General features: G+C 44.2%; 1 protein-coding gene across 4 annotated transcripts in view; it reads right to left on the reverse strand.

The window, feature by feature from the left end:
• Positions 1 to 21907, reverse strand: part of TRAK1 (trafficking kinesin protein 1) — a 561749-nt gene that overhangs the window by 389251 nt on the left and 150591 nt on the right. For all 4 annotated transcript variants that reach the window (XM_085631561.1, XM_085631564.1, XM_085631563.1 and 1 more), the window contains exon 2: positions 7827 to 7899. The gene's annotated coding sequence lies outside the window, so the exon portion shown is untranslated. The remainder of the gene's footprint in view (positions 1 to 7826; positions 7900 to 21907) is intronic.

Consider the following 21907-nt stretch of genomic DNA (forward strand, 5'->3'; position numbering starts at 1 on the left):
GTAGTCACCATGGGTGTGAAAAATGGCAAAAAGTCTAGGAGGGAGACCTCAAAATTCCAAAAATGATCCCAAAGTAGGACGTTTATTAGCACAATGTGCCAAAGTGTGATAGTGATGTGTGAGAAAATCTGGGATGGTAAAACTAGGTGTGGGGCAAAGAGGTAGTGAGTGCCTTGTCTTGGAAGACCTTTGTGAGTAAACGTTGCACAGTGAGAGTATCGGGCTGAACGTTGTCGAAGTGCAGATGGGGTGGATCCTTACATCATGGCTGTGGAGTGTAGGCAGTTTGAAGTTGTGTAAGGAGTTGAGACACACACTGGTTGGCCTCGTGATATGTATACATTTATTTGGTTTAGGATAACAGTTAAGTAAAAGCTCGGTAGGAAATTCTCTGTGGGTTTCAAGTTTTCAGGGTCTTCAGGAAGCGACACGTCTCTCGGAGTACCCCAAAAAAAGAAAAAGAAAAACCCAAAAGCAGAGGATTAGCCAAGAGTCACAATTTTACTGGCCGCAAACCATAATGCCACCTTCACCAGTCAGGGGGTGTTTATGCGCAGGGGGTGATGGGGATAAAGTCACCCTGGTACAACCGCATGTGTCTCCTTTTTTAAACGAAAAAAGTGCCTCTACTTTGTTGCACCCCACCAAAAGCACCGCGCAGCTCCCGGTACTTGCCTCTGCCCACGACCAGTGTCCTAGGTCGTGGCGTTGGGATCTGAGACGTCAGTATCACCCTTCTAGCTCCCGGGGCGGCGGGTGATGCACAGCAACAGCGGCTCGTCTGGGTTTCCCGCTCTGGTGCCACCTGGAGAGTCAGCTGTTCTCTCTGCTGTGTTCAAGACGCGTGCTGCTTCGCAGGAAAACCGCCTGTCTTTACGCCTCTCGATGCTGCGGACGCTCCTCTCGGAACTAGAGTCTCTGCTTCTCCTTCATTGGCTTCTTCATGCTCCTTTTCGTTTTCCCTGCAGATTACGCTGGATTCTAAGTCGTTCTCCTGCTATTCCCGCGGTGACGACTTCCAGTTCTCCTCACACTCCTTTTGACCTCCTTAGGGGTGTGACCATTCACCCAGCTAATTTCCAAGAAATGCTTGAGTCCTGCCGGATTCTAGGACCTGGTCGAGCGCGTCAGCCATGCTGAATTTTCGTTCATCCTTACACAGTAAATAGGAGCTTAAGTATTCAGAGATGAAGGAAGATTTGTTCCATCTTCAAATGGTAGCCAACAGGCAGACAGAGGTTCCTTACTTACACCTAAGGAAGGGGTTGGACTAGCTCTGGCGACCCACCTACGGGAGGGTTTGGAAATAGCGGTGGCTACACCCATTTCCTTTGTCTAGTTTTGCGCCAGAGCAGGGGCTGGAAGCCCCTGAACCGGTTTGAGCTGGACTATGCAGAGGGACACCAAATGTGCCCCAGTGCAGGACTTCAAAGCACTCAGAGAGTGCTCCCACCCGGCCCCAATACACATAACCCTGTCTGGGAGGTGTTTGCACCTCCCTGTGACAGGAAACCTATTGTCCAAGCATCCCCTGCCGGAGTTTCGGTCAGCAGCAGGAGGCCAGACCCGTGTCTGTGGCTGCAGCATCCATTTTGTGATGCCAGGGCTCTGTTAAGTTTCTACCGGGTATACCAGTACTGCCATGTCTCTCCCTCTAGAAGGGTGGGATCATACTCCGACACCAGTTACTGGTGTGGGGGTATGATTCCAAGGTGTTTGACACCAAACAAGACATGTTTCCGTGCAGCCAGCCCAAAGTTAGCATTTACCGTTTGGTTATAATGCACTTAAGAGTATATGGTCAGGCTGCACCACTGCACAACTGAGATTCCGAAGTCTGCATAGGGGCTCAGCTCATGCCTGGGCACCCTCTCACATATAACCAAGCACCCTGCCTTCAGGATTGTTAAGGCTTGCCATAGGAGTGCACCACCTTACCCAGGCTGCAGTAGCAGACCTGTGGTGTCATTTTGGGTGGCTTTCCAGGGGTGGCATAATACATGCTTCAGCCCCTGGTAGGCCTCTGGGGTACCTATGCCCTGGTTACATAGTGTACCATATACTAGGGACTCACAAGGGTACCTCAGGATCCAATCTGTGGTGAACCTAAAGTACATGCAATCAATTTAGAGAGGAAGCAGCTAGGCTGGGGACCTGAATAGCAAGGTCCCAGCCAGACTAAAGTCGAAAAAAGGTGAAACACCAGCAAAAAGTGGGGTAAACATGTGAAGCAGATCCTACTCTCCTACAGTGGTTAGCTTTGTCACTTTGAGAAAATGCATGAAGTTACAAAGTTATTCAAAATAGCACACATCCTAATCCTAAAAGAAATACTAAATACACTAAAGGCTTGTGAGTAACAAATCAAAAATAATAAAACGTTGTATTAATAATTATTATCTTTCAAAACTATGACCATGACAAACCAAGAGACCCAAAAAACAATAACAGGTTTCCATCTGCTCTAGAGTTTCAACTGCATATTTACAAAACAAATAACTATTACTCCAGCCTTTAACCCAAATACCAAAAACAATTTGCATTGTTTTTTGCCATACAGGTTGCTGCTGGCTATTTGTCAAATCGTTTTTCCATTTAATGACAAAAAGGCTAGAGAAGTGAAGTAAAACCTTCAAAGTCATGAAGTTTCAGCTATGCAGCGAGGGAAAATATGACCGTCATTGTTTAAGTAAGAAGGCAGGATGAACGCTAAACCTATTAGCGGATTATACCTTTACTTTCATCTGAGATTCTTAATCCTCTTTAGGGGCTAATAGGATCTAGACGTTCGCTGTTGACCAGTAAGCGTCACACAGCGCCTTACACTATATATAGGTCATTTTCACACTCCATTTGCACTTTGACAGGCAATTTTAGCTGCAATAATCAAATCTGCGGCCACAAAAGATATGATAGTGCATTTATTAAACCATTTGTCCAATGTTAATTAAACATGAAAAATATCCATCTAGTCACAAAGTTGTTCAAAAACAGAATCTAGTTACAAAATATGTTGTTACAGCAGACCTTGCCGTCGAGTTATGTTGTTAGGCATATTTTAATGGTTACAATAAATATATGCACATCGAAAATCTCACTAGGTTGTCATCGAATATTAACACAACTCCCTCACTGAAGCGATCAGGACTCTGAGAAATGTTGATAATTGCACCAACATTTTCCTCACCAAAGTCGGGAATAAAGTAAACTTCGGAGACTGTACTCTAACATCTCACTGACTCATGCACCTCTATGCAAAATCTTAGGCAAGACACGGCTCACCAACACAATTACTATGACCACATTGCTGATTCATACATTATTTTCTTCATTTTGTGGAAGCATTTTGATGTAGCCAATTGGATCATTGTGGGTGCTACTCAAAACAATGTATGGAGCAGTAAATTGACATAAACAAGCATTTGCAATGCAATAGGTCTCGCATTTATGAGAGTTTGAGCTATTGGCATTGTCAACGACAATGCCTTTTATTTATGTTTAAAACAGATAAATAAAAGGCTTTGTCATTTACAATTCCAATAGCTCAAACTCTCTAAAATGCTAGACCTATTGCATTGCAAATGAGTTTGTGCTATAAAAATTTTAAAAAACGTTAGGAGCGTGTCCTGCCTGCAACAGCAAGCAAGACAAAGCTATTTGAGAAAACAGTGCTTGAAGGCTGTAATTAAAGCCTAGGGAGTAACAACACCCGTAACAGGGGGTATCACCATGGGAAGTTTCGAAATGAGACAAGGCAGTACTAAGGAGGGACTACTAAGCCTATTAACCAATGAACAGCCACAGTTTACAGTTGACAATGACACAAGCCAATGAAAAATATAGGCCGAGAGTGGGCGGAGCTTCAAGTCCCTACCTGAACACAGCATGACTCGCAGAGCAGCTCTAACGCTGCCCAGGCTCGGCGGTAGAGATGTGTGATCCATGGCAGTAGGTGTGTGTGATGCGGGGTCCACGGTGGTAGAGGTGTGTGATGCGGGGTCCACGGTGGTAGAGGTGTGCGATGTGAGGTCCACGGTGGTAGAGGTGTGCAATGTGAGGTCCACGGTGGTAGAGGTGTGCGATGTAAGGTCAATGGTGGTAGAGGTGGGCAATGTGAGGTCCACGGCGGTAGGTGTGTGTGATGTGGGGTCCACGGCGGTAGAGGTGTTTGATGTGAGGTCCACGGCGGTAGAGGTGTGTGATGCGGGTACACAGTGGTAGAGGTGTGTGATGCGGGTACATGGTGGTAGAGGTGTGTGATGCGGGTACATGGTGGTAGAGGTGTGTGATGCGGGTACACGGTGGTAGAGGTGTGTGATGCGGGTACACGGTGGTAGAGGTGTGTGATGCGGGTACACGGTGGTAGAGATATGTGATGCGGGGTCCACGGTGGTAGAGGTGTGATGCGGGGTCCACGTGGTAGAAGTGTGTGATGTGGGGTCCACGGCGGGAGAGGTGTGTGATGTGGGGTCCACGGCGGGAGAGGTATGTGATGTGGGGTCCACGGCGGGAGAGGTATGTGATGTGGGGTCCACAGCAGGAGAGGTGTGTGATGTGGGGTCCACGGCAGGAGAGGTGTGCAATGCAGGTACACGGTGGTAGAGGTGTGTGATGTGGGGTCCACGGCGGTAGAGGTGTGTGATGTGGGGTCCACGGCGGTAGAGGTGTGTAATGCGGGTACACGGTGGTAGAGGTGTGTGATGCGGGTACATGGTGGTAGAGGTGTGTTATGCGGGTACACGGTGGTAGAGGTGTGTGGTGTGGGGCTCCATGGGGCTAGAGGTGTGTGAAGAGTGTCCCACTGTGTGGCAGCCGTATGAAGTGGGCTCCACAGTGGTCGACGCGTCATGAGGGGTTGTAGTAGCTGGGTAGGTGACGGCAAGTGGTCCACAAAGACGGATGTGGTATATGAGAGGTGGCGGTGATGGCAGATGTGGTCTAATGATGTTTGGTCCATGGCGGCAGGGTGGGCTGTACAGGCTTGGGGTGCACAGCGGAAGGGTGTGGGGTGTACATTGGTGCAGTACAGTTGGGTGGGGGTAATCTGCAGATTACCAACCCACCTTGGTACCATCACAGCCATTCACCTTGGGTCACCACCCAACTCACTCCATGTTCATCACAGACCCCGTGTGTCCGGTGCGGGCCCTTTACCTGCAGTTCATTGCCACACGAAGTATTGTTATTGAAAAATCAGTGGAAATGAAAAATGAAACCAAGCCTACAACACCCAGAATGCATCAGGGAGTCACAGGAAAGCCCAGTCCGGGATAAAAAGCATTAGTGAGTACATAGAGCAAGGGTAACACCCTACCCAGCGCATACAGCTCCTCGACCCCAGGAGCTCCCCCTTAAAGCACTGCAAGTAATAATTTCCAGCTACTGGAGATATTTCTACTCCCACGGGCCCCGCTGCTCCTGTGCGGTTAACCCCACTGCACGACCCACCCCCTGCCTCACACAGGCCGCCCCCTCCAAACCACAGACACCAGGACTCTCCTTTCATCTCTGCTAATAGGAGGAGCTCGAGATAAGGTGCCCAGGCACCCTCGTGCTTCGGGTGTTTCTGAGCGCTGCAATCACAGGGTTACTATTCGAGGTGCAAAAAATCTGGGCATCTCAGCCCACAGTATGAACACAGCTCCGGCGCCTGTGATGTACGTATGGGGGGGTTCTAGGACAGGATGTGCGGTCCTTTTATTTAATGCATTTGTATATAGCGCGGACATTACCCGAAGGTGTCAGAGCGGTCCTGGCTTCTTTATGGGGTCCACTCGCGGTAATGGGGTGAGGGGTTCATGGGTAAATATGAGAAGCCTCCATGGAAGACATCAGGAGTGGAAGTGATGCTGGCGGGGGGCAAAGGGGGGGGCGGAGCGTGCATGCAGGTGGTGAGGGGAGGGAGGAGGGGGTAGGTAGGACCCTTGGTTTTGGGGGGTGGTGGGGGGGGTCTTTGTTCAGATAAAGGTTAATGATGATAATGGAGGCTCTCGGCAGGGGGGGGGGTCGGACACTCGCCGTCACATGCCGAGTATACTCCATCCCACGCTAGGGCAGCCGCAGCCCCATCAAGGCCCGCCGATCCTACCGGCCTGTCGGATCCGACTCTACGGTAAATCTGCGGCCCGATCGAGGTAACTGGTTTCCCGGAGTGATCCAAGGGTGCGCAAAGAACCGGGGGTCCGCAGCGCTGGGAGGGTCCATGGGGTCGACACCCAGGGCCCAAAGCGAGACCCTTGGGACTGAACCGATGCACCAGGCCCCGGTCCCAGAACCAGGGGGCGAAGCGCTGGGCGAGCGAGAGCACAAAGGAGGCGAAAAAACACAAGTTTCCAATCCGAGAACAAGCATTTGCAATGCATTCGTGCCACAGTCATTCAGAAAGTACACATAAATTGATCCACAAATTCAGTGTGGGTGAAGTCTACGTTCGTGTGCGCCTCATTGCCACACCTATACATATAGGCTAAGAAAGTTGAGCCTAATCCAGTATTGGCGAAAATCAAACAAAAGACTTGAACGAGTTCTGCTTCGGTAAAGATCGTGCCCTGACAGGCGTCTGTCACACCATACGCATGCACTTGAGAAGGCGGAGAAAAAATAAAAGCTAGTCTTCAGTTTGTGAACATCAGGTAAACATAGGAACGAAGTATAAGGGGGGTGAACCGCTCGTCCTGGCAGAGCTAGTTGTCACACCTGCCAGCACAGACACGTCACAATTTAGGTTCTAGTGCGTCAGACAAAAATTATCAGCAAAATTAGTGCTGTCAGTGCAGAGTCCTCCGTTTTGCAGCGTGTAACTGTTACAGGCTGTTATACTGCCATCTAGTGGTTGGTTCTGAAATTTCCCTTGAAATGAAAAGTTACGTATTTCATGCGTTGTTGACTGTATGCAGGGCACAAGTCCTAAAACAAGCACGGGGTGGGAGCCAGAGAGGAGACGCCATGCGCATCATGCACATCGCCTGTCCTTGCGCGCACATGGTTTGTCTTCCTTCGCGCACCAAACCGACAACTATAGTCTCGCCAAGGCGAAGCAGCGCATGTGCTGCTGCTAGGCGAGACCTAAAAATGGCGTTACATCGGCATTCAACTTTAATCAAAGGCGGTTAATAGTAAGATTCAACTGTTTGACAGCCCTTCCTCTGAGAAGGATTATTTAGGTATGCCAGTGCTACAAAAACAGTGCTTTATCGCATGTCATAATCCTAATTCCTCTGATATCTACTGCTTTGTGATATTTACAGGATATAGGAATAAGACGATGGGCATGTTTTGAACCAGTACTGTTAAATGTGAATGTTGCTAGCTATAGGGTACCACTTTACTCTTTTGTAGTATCCGGCTTTTTTAATACCCATCTTAAATCCACATACATGGGCAAATCCGTTGATGATTCAAATGTTAATGCTATCTAAGAAGAGTAACTCATCAATCCCAAATATCATAGCTGCCAAGGGAATCATATGGCATGTTACCACAGCAAACAATAGCATTTTAGCCAATGGCACTTCAACGTTGGGACTTATAGTTTCAATTTTTACATTATATGTAAAGACCTGCATTTCCCAGCATGTAAGGTGCTGTTGGCTGAAACGTCAGATATCGGTGAAGTGGAGCCACTTGGCATCTGTACAAAATCTCTGCACGATCACATTTTTCAAGGTTTAATTGGAAAAACGTTATTCAGTGAAAAAGGGTGTAGACCTCAGACATCTTTAAAAGTAACATTATTAATAAAGGTCAAAGTCAAACAAATAATAAGAATCAGGGTTGAGTTGCAATCCATTCCACAAGGTTACAGACACTAGAGAACGTATAATTACCTTGATTAAAGAGCTGCTGTATATGGAATTCACCTGTCGTGGCCCAAATTGTAGACTCGTCCAATGTGTTTAACTGTAATTACAAAAAAAATAATAGGTTTATTGTTTTATCTTTAACTTTATGACACTTTAATACAGTTCCCAGAGTGGAATGTACTGGCACCCAAAAGTGTCTAAAACATATCAGCACTGGTCAAAAACACACCATTGTGAATGCTTTGGCCATTAATTAGAATTCAAAAGCAAAATACACTTGAGATTCTCCATGCTTGCTAAAGCTCGGGAATCTAACAACTCTTTCTGATAGCTTCATTATTGAGTGCAGACTTGATGAGAACAGTATCAGGTTCCCAGGGGCGGCTCCGCGCTAAGGTGGAGGAGCGTCTCTCACTGCTGTCAGAGCAGGAAAAAATAAAAATAAAATGATAACCTCATTGGCCGACCAAACAGTCATGCACGCTTTGCAAGTTCCCCACCAGGCTGTAACATACATCCTGATGGGGAACATGCAGAGGCTCCCACTGCCAGTCCGAGCACTGAACCACGGCGCTCAGACCAATCAAAACGCTGTATTGCAGCATTGTGACTGGCTTAGGAGAGCGAGCCTGTGTGCTTCCGGGACCAAAACTGAGGAGAAGGCAGCTGTGAGAAGGGACCGGAGCTGAGGAGAGATGGCGGCCGGCAAAAGATAAGTGGTTCTTTTATTTTTTGTCCCCGCTTCGCAACCCCCTTTTCCCTACCAGTGCCACTGCAGGGTCCTTCTGTATGTAGCAATGGGCAGGGGGAGTGAAGACTGAGGAGCAAGTGCTGAAGGGGGCATATTTGTTTCTCACTGACAAAGAACATGTTTCATGGTCCCTCGCTGCCGTGGGATGGTTGTGCAAAACGTCACCCTGTATAAAAGAGTTCTGAGGTGTGGCGTGGCGTTACTGATCTGTGTTTTGTTTTTCCACTGAATCATACACAGGGAGACTGCAAAACGAAGTACTTCTTCCACATGACCTACTCCTCTCCTTTTAATGTCTCTGAAAGTGCCGTCTTCAAGGCTGTAAACACTGAAAAGCACCCAGACGGTCAAAATAGGTGAGAGGAACATCCGATGACATAGGTCTTTCCCTCCAGACTAAGCTACTATAGACTAGATTGTTGTTAGGTTCACATATTAGTTAAAAAAAAAAAGTTACCGGTGTTTGTCCTATGATGCTCATCCACTAATCATTTTCGCACTATTTCACATTTATTATGGCGACTGCGCAATGAAAAGGTGAGAAGTTCACTCTTTCACTAGATGCAGGAAAAGCCTTCAATAGAGTTGACTGGGATTAATTATTTTGTATCATGGAAAGGATTGGCTTTTGTAAGGACTTTCACACCCTTACTAGTGGTAGGTACTATTTACCCACTGCTCCTGTTACATGCAGTGGGTTTACGTTCCCATATTTTAATATTCATCGTGGTACTAGGCTAGGTTGTCCACTTTCCCCCTTGTTTATATTAGCCATGGAACCCCTGGCTGTAGCTATATAATCTAACGTTGATATTAAGTGAATAGTAGCAGGGGGGAACGCTCCAGACTCTTGGAATACGACTAGGATAATTTTTTTTCTAAAAAAGAATAAGCCTCCAGAGGAATGTGGGTCTTATAGGCCGATATCACTCATAAATACAGATGCGAAAATTTATGCTAAAATTCTGGCAACTCGTTTAGCACCCATAATGCCGAAACTTGTTTCACCTCAACAACACGGGTTTATTTTAGGACGGGATACTACATCCCATGTGAATACGTCTATAGCAGCGTTTGATATTGCTAAAGTTAGAACCACCCCACTCGGTATGATATTATTAGATGCGGAGAAAGCATTTGACCGAGTGGGATGGGATTTTCTCTGGGTCACACTATCTACATTTGGCATTAAGGGTAAATTTTTACACATGATCAAATCACTATATCAACATCCTACAGCTAGGTTAGCTTATGCAGGTTTACAGTCTGATATGTTTTCAATCTCACGGGGTACCCGTCAGGGTTGCCCTCTCTCACCTCTTTTATTTGCTTTATCAATAGAGCCATTTATATTAGCACTACAATCGCAAACTCGGATCATACCTTTTATACATAACTCAACTGAACTAAAAATTACGGCATACGCAGATGATATAGCTGTATTTTCAACAGATGTTAAAACCGCACTAAATGAGGTGGTTAAAGAAGTGGAAAGGTATGGTTTGGTCTCTGGCTACAGACTTAATATCAATAAAACTCAAATAATAATGAATTACAAAGACGTAGGAATAACGACATGGATATGCAACACGGCTACCTACCTAGGGGTCAAGATAACCACTAGAATAGATAAAATAATAGAAATAAATTACGAGACTCTTCTTAAGGAGACTGCAACACTGCTCAAAAAATGGCATAAGGTTCCTATAGGTATTGGGGGCCGTATAAACATAATCAAAATGAAAATACTACCTAAATTTATTTATTTATTTCGGTCTATCCCGCTAAGATTAAATGTGTCCTTTTTTAAACGATTAGATGGTATTTGCGGCAGTTTCATATGGGGTTATAAAAAAGCCCGCAGGGCTATTAGACTACTTAAACTCCCATATAATCAAGGAGGTCTGGATTTTCCGGATTTCAAACTATACTTTTGGGCAGCTTTTATCAAACGACTGAGAAGTTTAATACACCCCGTAGGATGTAACGCACCCTTTTTCTTTAAGCTTATGCTCGGCAAGGAATACGAAATGTTTCTGTTCAGAATTAATGATCCAAACTATTTTAAGCGAGTCAGATTCAAGGTGGCACGTGATGTTGTCAATATATGGTTTGCAATTATTTCTAATTGTAACACATCATTTTATCACGATAAGCTGCCCATATGGGGCAACCCAGGTTTGCCAGAAATCTTTCAAGACATGGAGGGTAAACGATGGGCTAGCCTGGGCATAAAATACCTGGGCGATATATATGATCAAAATGGGTTTATGACTTTTGAAAAAATACAGACTATATATAAAATAACGTCAGGCATGCAATTTAAATATTTTCAAATCCGAGATTATCTTATCCGCAGAATGCAACTGACAAACATCTCAGGTTCGCTTATATGGGATTATATGCATAAAGATAACTCAAAATCAATAATTAGCACTGGCTACAAAATCTTATGCTCATTTAAGCCAGACGACTGTCACAGATTAGCTGAGCGCGTTGGACGCAGTGTAGGGGCATCAGTGACAGCTAACACCATATCACGTGCTCTCTCTAGGCTTAATAACTCTGTATATTCTTCTAACCTTAGGATACAACAATTCAAAACAATCTGTCAATTATATTACACTCCAGAAAGAATATCAAAATGGTCCTCCCATGGCTCTTTTAGCGAACGCACAAAATGTCCAAAGTGCAATCTACAGTCTGCTGATCTAAAACATATGTTTTTTTTATGTTCTGCACTAGAAAGGTTTTGGTCAACGATAACCGATCTGATTTCTCAAAAATTAGGGAGTGTAATGACGATCTCAGCAACAGAGGTATTAATTGGAGCTCAGAGCACTACAAGCAGATATGAAGATTTCATTTCAATACTACTGGCTAGCGCAAGGTTAACAATCGCCCGTGCATGGATCTTACCCACACCTCCATCGACCATTGAATGGTGGGGATTAGTTAAAGAAACATATGATATGGAACTAGCATTGGCAAAAACGAGAGGGACGAAGGCATTATGTAAAGTAAATAAGATATGGGGTGTATTATTCTGAAAATGTTTGTAAAAGGGGTCCCTTCTCTCTCCCCCTTTTTTTTTCTTTTTTTTTCTTTCTTCTCTTTCCTCTCCCCCCCCCCTCTCTCCCCTGCAATGAGGGCTAATAGTTATATAGGTAGATATGAAGGATAATATATTTATAGAAATGATATAATTACCTGTTCCAATGCTTGTACTTATTTGCCTAAAACTTACTGAACTGTATAATATGTATTAATTTTTCTTTTTCTTTCATGTTGGTAATAAAGAAATTTAAAAAAAAAAAAAAAGATATTAAGTGACTAGTTACAACCACTCGGAAAATTAAAGCCATTTATCATGCATATGACATACTCCTGACTCTCTTACACCCAAATTCCTCTGCAAATGCCTCAATTTCTCAATTAAACATATTTTCTCGTTATAAAAGTATTTGGACTAACTGTGAAGCCCTACCAGTAGCTATTATTGATAACTTCCCATTTAAATGGCTACAATGAAGACTGAAATACTGATGGATATTCCTTAAAACTGGCCTTTAACAAATGATAGCAGATCAATTGAATCCTATAATTGAACGGACCAAAAGAGATTTTCAATGATGGACACTTTTGAATTTATCTCTTTGGGGTAGGGTACAAATTATGAAGATGAACACGACTTCAAAACTCAAATATATTTTTGGAATGATCCCACTCTCTATTCCAAGATCCTATTTTAAAACACTGATGTCCATTTTCTCTTGGTTCGTGTGGGGCAGCGATAGACCCCATTTGAGCAGTTCCAAATTACACTCTTCATCAGAGAAAGGGGGCTTGCGGCTTCCCCATTTAGAATCTTACGGGATCACGAAGCAATTGGCTCATTCCATCTGTATGTTACCAACTCACAGGAATACACCACTATGGTCTCCTCTGGAACGATCTATACTTCAATCTGATATGGAATTGTTATGTTATGATTTTTGTATAGCGCATGGCTGCCCCAGCAAAGGAGCATCCCAGCACTGATCTCAGTCAGACAAAGGGGCAGGGCAGATGCAGGTGGAGAAGGAGATTACTTAGGAAAAAGATAAATTTTTATAGCCTTTCGGAATGCCACAGGGTTTTTTGATGCTTCTGATGCTCACCGGGAGGGAGTTCCAGAGTTATGGGGCAAGAGCTCGGAAGGCACGCTCTCCTGCCTTAGCTCTCCAGACCCGAGGGACAGACGCCAGGTGCTGACCAAGCGAGCGCAGATGGCGGTGGGAGTGTAGGGTATGAGAAGATCAGCTAGGATATCAGGGGATTGGGAATTCATGATTCTATGGGAGATGCACAGAGTTTTAAAATGGATGTGTTTCTTCACCAGGAGCCAATGAAGTCAGCTGATGAAGTCAGAGGTCGAACAGGTTCTGGGCAGATCAAAGAGTAGCCGGACGGCCGCATTCTGTGTCCTTTGTAGGCGCTGTTTCTCTGCTGTACTGGCCCCTAGATTCAAAGAGCTTGCATAATCCAGCCTGGATAGTACAGTGGCCTGGTTAATAACCTGACAGGTGTTAGCATCAAAAAAGCCTAGCAGGGGTTTGGGACCACATAGGAGCCCAAAACAGACTCCATTTACCGCCTTAGTTTGAGGCTGGAAAGTCAGTGCCGAATCCACCCATACGCCCAGAGTTTTTGACTGTCTGTTTGGGAGTAGAAGGGGGACCTAGGGTAGATGGCCACCAGAGTTCACTCCACAGATGAGTTTTTTTTGCCACCAACAAGATCTCAGATTTGCTGGCATTAAATTGAAAACAGATGTCATCCAGTCTGCAATAGCTGTTAGATCCTCTTTAAATTTTAGCGCATCCAGTACGGAGTTGTCAGATAGCGCGACCACTAACTGTGTATCATCTGCATAAGAGACCACAGTCAGGGCCCTGTCCTTAGCAACTGCTGCCAGGGGTTGGATGTAAATATTAAATAAAGTCGGGCTCAGAGCAGAGCCTTGAGGAACCCCTTGGTGCACAGCATGCGTCTGAGAGCAGAAGAGAGGGACAATAATTTGGAAGGATCTTTCCGACAGAAAGGAGGAGAGCCAACCCAAGGCCAAGCCACTGATGCCAATATATTCTAGGCGCTGCAAGAGGCTCTGATGGGACACCGTATCAAATGCAGCGCTCAGGTCCAGCAGGAGCAAGGCAGAGGCTATTCCCGCATCCAATGAGTTCCGCAGATGTTCCGTGACGGCCAGAAGGGCAGTTTCAGTGCTATGTCGTGGACAGAAGCCATTTTGTGAAGGGTCTAGAAGATTGAGTTAATGGAAGCTTCGGTGACCTTGGATATCAGAGGAAGGAGAGAGATAGGACGAAAATTCTATGGCTTGGAGTCGTCCAAAGTGGGATTTTTGAGCAATGGAATTACCTTAGCATGTTTCCAAGCGAAAAGGACTGCAGCAGAGGACACAGACAGATTTATAAGATCACAAAACGGGGGTCCCGCTGGAGATCCAGATTTAAGTTTATTGCAAATCATGCACATAGCTTCCTGAGAGAGCGCAGGAAAGGAGGAGAGTAACGGGGCAGTGCTAGGCTGAGATGGAGGGCCTGCTTTGATCGCAGTGTAGGGGGAAGGTTGTAAATATGTCCTCAACCTTTTTTAATAAAGAAAGCGACCAGTGTCTCACATTGCTTATTGGAAGAGAGAGGGGATGTATTAGGTTGCCCTGAATATTGAAGATCTTTAAGTAAGGAGAAGATACATTTTGCAGGGTAGCTGCTATTTTGAATTTTATCTGCAAAATAGTCAGCTCTTTCTTTCTGAACAGGCTTATGGTATTTTTTGATGGCAGCCAGATATTGTATTTTCAGGGCAGGATCATATTGTCGTCTCCAGGCCCGTTCCAAAGATTTGCAAAATTTCCTGGCCTGAGCCAGATTATTATTAAACCACGGGCTTGACTGGGTTCTACGGCTATGGGACAACTTGGCAGGGATAAGGGTGTCAAGGGCGTGCGTGAGCCAGTCAGGCAGGATACTATCAGACCCATTTAGAATGGGTTTCCGTGGGACATCCTGAGGAGGACCTACTACCTGTAGTGTTATGGACACCAGATAATGGTCGGACCAGCTCATAGGGAGGGGTGGGCTAACTGTAAAGGCAGATAAATTAGAGAAAATAGGGTCCAACAAATTGACTGCTGAGTGTGTACTATTTGGGACACGTTGCGTAAGTTGGAAGGCAGCAAGGTCCACTAAAAAGTTGCCAATCTCACTGTCTTGGCTCGCGTCTAAGTGCAGATTGAGGTCCCCAAGAATTGGCGCTCTATTATACCAAATGACCGAAGTTTACAAACTCTACTAATCCGATCATTTATTTCTAATAATTAGCATGGCAGAAATCACATAAATTTACAAACACTCCTTTTCATCTTCACTCTGAAGCCCCATTATGGAACAATGCTGATGTCTTGTATAAAGGGGCCGAGCTCAATTGGCCCCTCTGGTCTAGGCGCAAAATCCATTGTGTGATGGATGTATCTACGTCTCATCAATCTTTGAAATCGTTCTCCAATTTGCAACAAGAATTTAATCTAAATTTGTCACAAATGATTAGATATAATCGTCTCTCCCACCCTAACTCCAAGTGTGGAAAAAACTCGGGACATGACATCTCACTCCCAAATGCACGTTATATTCAGACTTGGAAACACTTTAGGGGCATAGTCTCCAGTCTCTATGCTATTCTTATTGACTTCTCATTCTCTATTCAAACCTCCCATAATTTAAGATCTTGGTGGTCCACATGTTTGATTATGGAATTTGCATTTGAGTGGAATTCTATACTAGAAAACTATAATAAAGGACTTAGAGATTCCTGTCTTAAGTATAACCACTATAAAATACTTGGCACTGGTCCTCAGCTAAATTACTCTCAGCTAAACTTAGCCCTGACTCCCTCTGTTGGCGATGTGAAACGCCGGCCTGTGACATAGTTCATATATTGCAGGAACGCCCTAGTGTTCATACCTTTAGGCTTCAGATTTAAGATTATTTGAAAGCGCACTCTTCTATTTATCTCTCTCACAAAATGATCATCATTTTTACATGACACTTTAGAATTTCCATCTATATCCATCCATGCCTTTAAATGGCTTTCCACTGCTCTAAGCTTAGTAAAAATTAATATTAACGTTTTTGGAGGGCCAATGTAAATCTGACACTCAGTTTATGGCTTGAAGATATGTTCAAGGTGGCCAACTTTGAAAAAATAGCTTTTAAATTAAATGACAACTTGGTTCAATTTAATCACACATGGGGTTCTTTTGTAGGACCATGATGACGTTGTTTATATATTGAATTGGTAACACGCACCAGTTTCACTTTATAATCTGTAGCAACACCAGTACAACGTCTGCCAAACTAAGTCCTATTTCTGCTTTTATTGCCCTCTACACGTTTGTAGTCCGTCTTTTGAACACTGGTTCACATCCGCATAAAACACCATAATAGACTCACATGGTAACCACACGATTATCCGCAAACGACGCGTTAACTACACCACGACTTTTGATGAAGCCCGCAGACATCCATGTTTACAAGTAAGCCGCTTCAGTAATACGTTTAGCTCTCATGGCAGTTTAAACACCCAGGGTGCTCTCTTTGGCATACCTAGATCATTTAATGGTCCGGTTGTGATATCTATTTTTTTCACGTTTGACACTGTGTTGTGAGCACTATCTATAGCATATGGTTGACAAACTATCTTTTTAACATTTAATTCACCCACCATTTGGAAACTTCAGCACCGGCAGTACACCTTCATTATAGACACATTCCAAGGCTTTTTAATGCACCAACAGAAAGACAAGTGCGTTGATGCAAGTCAACAGTACCATAACACTGTGTGCGACTGCATCACTAGTCAGGTAAAAACATGTTAATCACAAGGTCTGCAACTATAGGGATAAGGAATTGGGCTTAGTTCCCGTTAATCTGTGGTGAAATTTCATGGCAGTATTCAACTAAACAAAGGCATACCTAAATAATATCTAGTTGGAAAAAAATTTGCTTTCATAGGAATTAACTGTATCCATTACCTTGAGAGTTTCCATGTTCAAAGACACAAATATATGCAGCCGTTTTGGAGTCTGTGCATCAATATTAACAAATATGAATGTGTTAGTCTGTAACGTAACTGGTGCTCATGTAAAGCGCTCCGATACCTTCGGGTCTAGTTTGCGCTATATAAAACGCCACAATAACAAAGAGATAGATTTTAAAAAAACAAATGGGGGAATTTATTTCACCATTCACGTACATTGAAGAGGAGGTAATTTTAGTTAGGAGACAGCAAAAAAGAAAGCAACTTTTGGCTTTAAAAATCGGGATCACCCTCCTTAATCAGGTCTGTTGGCATGCATGAGTGTGTTGCTGATGTGCAAGATGAGTAGAGGGTGTTGATTTGTCAGAATCAGTTTAGAATGCAGGTAACAGCGGGCTGTGGCAAAGGGGCATGCGAACATGAACGTCTGTCCAACACATCACCAATTCACAATGTAAAACTAAATTGGGAGATGTAAGCATATGCAAAATCCTCTAGGCTGGCCATGAAACATGGTGGACAACCAGACAAACCAATGCCTGAACGGAGCTCACCCAAACTAGACAAATGTTAAAAAGGACTGATGTAAAGCCCCTTTCTGTATGTTCCGGATGGAGTGTGTTGAGGTGTGTTGCATTTCTTGTGCTAGCACGTGGTCACCAATTATTTAAAAGTGTTTCGAGTCAGACCAAAATTACAGTGCAAACTCAAGTATCCAACACAAAAGCAGGAACGAGTCCAGTTTAGAAAAACAATTTGCTATAAAATAGCTAAAATTACAAAACTAGCAAGTTACGCTCATTTCTCAACAACCTGCCTATTTTTTTAATTCACGTACAGCAGTTCTACACACGCATGCGTACCTTATTGCAACAGTATACCAAACATTGAAACATGTTCATCGTATACGAGATGTGCAAGTCATATTTTGCATAAAATATGTCTGCATATGACTTTCATGCTTTTAGTGAAGGCTGAATCACCTCTCGGCAAACATGGCTTGTTTTATGTGAGATTACCGCCCTGGTGGTAGGCAAGGCTAGAGCACATGCAGGAACGTAGAAAAACATACCTAGACCTTCCGCCAAGGACACAATTTCAAAATAGAGGAGGTACTTGTGAGTCAGAAGCGGTCACTTCAGCGGCCCGCAGCGCATGGCACAGTTTATTTTGTTCAGCAAGTTACCAGCAGCAGGAGAGCAGAGAGGAAGCGGTATTTAGTTCTCATCAAGCTGAGAAAACTGCGACAGTCGGTGTATGGAAACAAAATTTGCTCTGTTGCTTCAGTCAGTGCCCATCTTGTTTATATTTTGTGTAATATTCAAGTAACTGGCCGCCTCTAGTACAACCATTTTTTAATTATGCCCAGGCCATTGAGAGAGGGCTGTGTGCAGGCGTTTCCAACCAGAATTATTTGGGAATGTGAGCATAGGCAGGCAGCTCTAGCAAGAGTCACTGTGAAACAAAAGAAAGTTTGTTTGCACAAGGTATTTGTTTGGAAACATATGCCATGCAACCAAAGAAAGTTTGTTTACACACGGCATTTGTTGAACAAGCAGGAAGTGGGATAAGAGAGGGGGGTAGGCGGAGAGAGGCACGAAGGCTGACAAATGGTGTGCACTTTCGCGGCCGCTTTGATGTTCTCAGTGGCCGCGCAGCTCACTGAGAACATCAAAGCGGCCGCGAAAGTGTTCACGCAGGCTGACAAATGGTGCGCACACATGCACTGTATTTGGAGGCCTGAAAAGCCACTAGTCTGCACTTCCAAATCCCGCTTACTAAAACTCTCGCCACAGCAACGCTAAAGCGCTGGCTCAGGCGAGACCTAAAAAGGTGGATGATAATCAAGAGACTATAAGTGCTGAGTGAGCTGCAAGATGAGCAGGGTGATTCCAACCACATAAGCAACCCTTCTCAAGCTTGGTGTTAAAAAAAAAAGTGAAACCTAAAAAGACTGGCTGAAATCAAGACAAAATAGACTGCTGTGTTTCAGTCTTATGTAAAAGTGAATAGTAGGGCTCAAATTCACATAAGCCTTTACTTTCGCTTACTATTCTGTACGGAGGAGAGAAAAGAGTTAAAGAAAATAATGCATACTGTCTTATTTTTGCCGTGTTTTAAGTTAAATACACTGAAGCTAAAAACAACTAATACACTTAAAAAAGCAAGGTGGTCACTGGATATGGAGTTGCCTTCTTTTGTGCTGGCTGATAGTTTAAGTATCTACAAGGGGGGCCTTTCCTTTTTGGTAGGAGACCGTTGATAAGTCTGATAAGAGGTTGTGTACTTTGTTCCACTTCAGAAGGTTTTGACTAATACCAGCATGAGATAACTGAGATCTCAAACTGTCCCACGCGCACATTGGGACGCTTGTCCAGTCTGCTTTTCATTTTATACTGGAACTTATATTACTACATTTAAAATGATGGAAGGAGAACAGCAGGCACGGAGTGTGAATAATAAGGTCAGGATTGGCTATGCTTCAAAACGTATTTCTGGGAGTCCTCTAACCCCATGATCAGTAACAAGCCTCCAGCGTTTTCGCCATTCTTCACTGCTCATACATCTTCACATCCAGACGTTGACGTGCTGTATCCCTGGTACCAATAGCATTTGGAGCTCTCACTACTAACACACTCCCACATCACAGCAATCTCTTAACACCGTTCACTCTCTCACTCATTCAACATTCATTCTTACTTCTCTTGTGCCTGAACACTCTGCAACACCTTTTCCAAGACCAGCCCCATCTATAAAGTTCCCTGCACTGATCTTCTGTGACGAAGGAGTGGGAAGACAGTAGAGGCATCTGATGCTTTGAGTGGAGAGACGTTTTGGAGGAGGAGGAGGGATATCTATTATTTATTATGAGAAGCCACTGATGAGATCTGGTCCTTGGCACCTGGACCGTGATGGATTAAATGGTTGGAGTCCTGACATTTGACTGTTGTTACGTAGATATCAGGTTATCAAATGGTAATGGTTCAGGATGACGTGACATATGAGGCATGTTGGGGACCAGGATGGTAGCCATGGCCGGAAACAGAGGGCAAATGGAACCCTTGCTCATGCTGATCTGACAATGCAAAAAGAAATATGAAGGCAAACAGACATGTGTGAGGACAAAGTGAACGAAAAGGACTATGACTTGCCAAGAAAATAGAGTTTAGCAGCTGCAACAACTATGAGACAGGAGAGTAAAAAAAAGTCCATGGCCCTGGCCCATTGCTTTATCTTGCGTGTCAGGTTGGGAAGTTAAATTAGCCACCTATAGGTTGATTTTTGGGTTCCATGCAAGTATTTACTCTCAACTCAATAGGTTTTGGTACCTAGAGTCCAGCTAGAAGTTTGGGCAAGAGGATGTAATATCCTCCTTCATGTTGTTGTGCAGATACGTGCTTGCTGCGTGTGTCCAGACATTGCCAATATGGGGAAGAGTAGTACCCATTGTGAGAGATACGAGCATAGACCAGTGTGTGCGTGTATTGATGCGAACTGGGGAAAAGAGAGGTAGCCTGTTATAGAGGATATACGGGGGAGTACCCCATGGTATGTGAAGTTGGACAAGTGTAGTACCCGGTCATAAAAAATAGCATGGGGAAAAACTCCATGGTGTTCTAAGTTGTGGAAGCTTAGTAAGTACCCCATGGGTGCAATGGGGGCAGATAGAAGTACCAAGAGATTGCAAGGGGAAGTATCCGGTGGAGTAAAAATATGGGAAAGTGTGGGACCCTGTGCTGCTATGTTTGAAAACCACAAGTTCCGCCTGAGTGTTCTCTGGTACCAGTCATCCATACAAGCGGAAAGATATGCAAGGAGTGTGGTCCAGAAGACCGAGTACATCTGTGTTTATCTTGCAGTGCATTTTATTCAGTTTGCTTATAATGGAATCGGTGAGTGTTGTGTTTGAATGGTAGTGTTGGATGACGCTCTTGTATGTTGTAGGTGAGTACTCGTTTACCTGCTGACCTGATCTGGTGTCAAAGTTTGATTGTTGTGTCAATAACCTTTCAGTACGAGTCTATGTAGGCTGTCATCATTATGCTCAGGAGACATCACAAACTTTTTGGGTGCAGTGTCCAGAAGGCATGGTACTCGGTGCAAAGCGAGTGCTTTCTTTGGCCTTGCATTTGGTCATGCTGGGTTGGTCAAAAAGTTTGACTGAGTGTGGCGAGTGTTGGGATGCTGAGCTGCCCTTCTATGTGTTAGTGTATAGTGCAGTTCGTTGTCCTTGTGAAGATGTGTGTGTTGCTTGTGAAATATGGTTTTAGAGTTTAGCAGGATGTTGTGTGAAAATGTAGTCTAGACATGTAGATTCATTTATTGTGGGCGATTGTCCTGGTACTGTTCGTGCACAGGAATGAATGCTTTGCTGTTGCCGAGAAAGAGAGGATTATCCTATGTGTCCACGCTCCCTGCATGCATGGGCTGGTGTTTGAAATGCTAGGGGTGAAGGATATAGTAAAACGCTTTGTGTGGGGGAAGCTGGGAGAGTTCAAGTTGGAAGGAGAATGAAGCTCCGACAGGACCAACCTGCTGTTGGTAACCTGAGGGTCAAACATGAAATAAAGACTTAACTTCCTATTTGAATGGCTTCACACTCTTGAATGAGACCCCTGCCCACCATCTTCAATAATGCATTGCTATATTGTAGAAAAACAAAACGGTAGCAGTCAGTTTTCGTGGGCGACTTTGTTCTTCTGTCAGAATGAAGAGCTGAATTTGTGCTAAGTGGTCTCTTGTCTAAACACTAAGTTATTTTAGGATCCTTGCCTAATAATTAAAACTTTATTTCTGATGTAACATCTAGCTAAACCATATCTTTTGGTAAACATTTGTTCAGTTAGGTATTGTTGTTTTATAAATTAAAAGTTTTAAGTACTTCAAGTTTGTGTACATGAATTTTGAAGTGGGGTAAGTTTTTTTTTGGCACACTAAAAAGTCAGATGTTCTATTTTCATTTGCATTTTTTTCTCCATTTGACTGAGGAAGGGAACTATCCTTATCGGCTTTAGTGTTCCATTTTATGGCCTAAAGAAGCCCGCTAAAGTGCTGAACTCCCATCCGAGAGGGAAAGCTTGCAAAGAAAACACACTTTATATTCTGGTCACCCCGCTGCTACTCGCCGGCAGTGTTTTGGGGTCACATGAGCAGCTGAGCTAATTTCCATTCAGCCTAGCAACAGAATGTTTAGGAATGTGTACGTCTCAAACACAGGAAACACAAGCCGAGCTTCATTTTCCTGATGATTAATTAA

This window comes from Triturus cristatus, chromosome 10 (assembly GCF_964204655.1).
Source record: "Triturus cristatus chromosome 10, aTriCri1.1, whole genome shotgun sequence".
Lineage (NCBI taxonomy): Eukaryota > Metazoa > Chordata > Amphibia > Caudata > Salamandridae > Triturus > Triturus cristatus.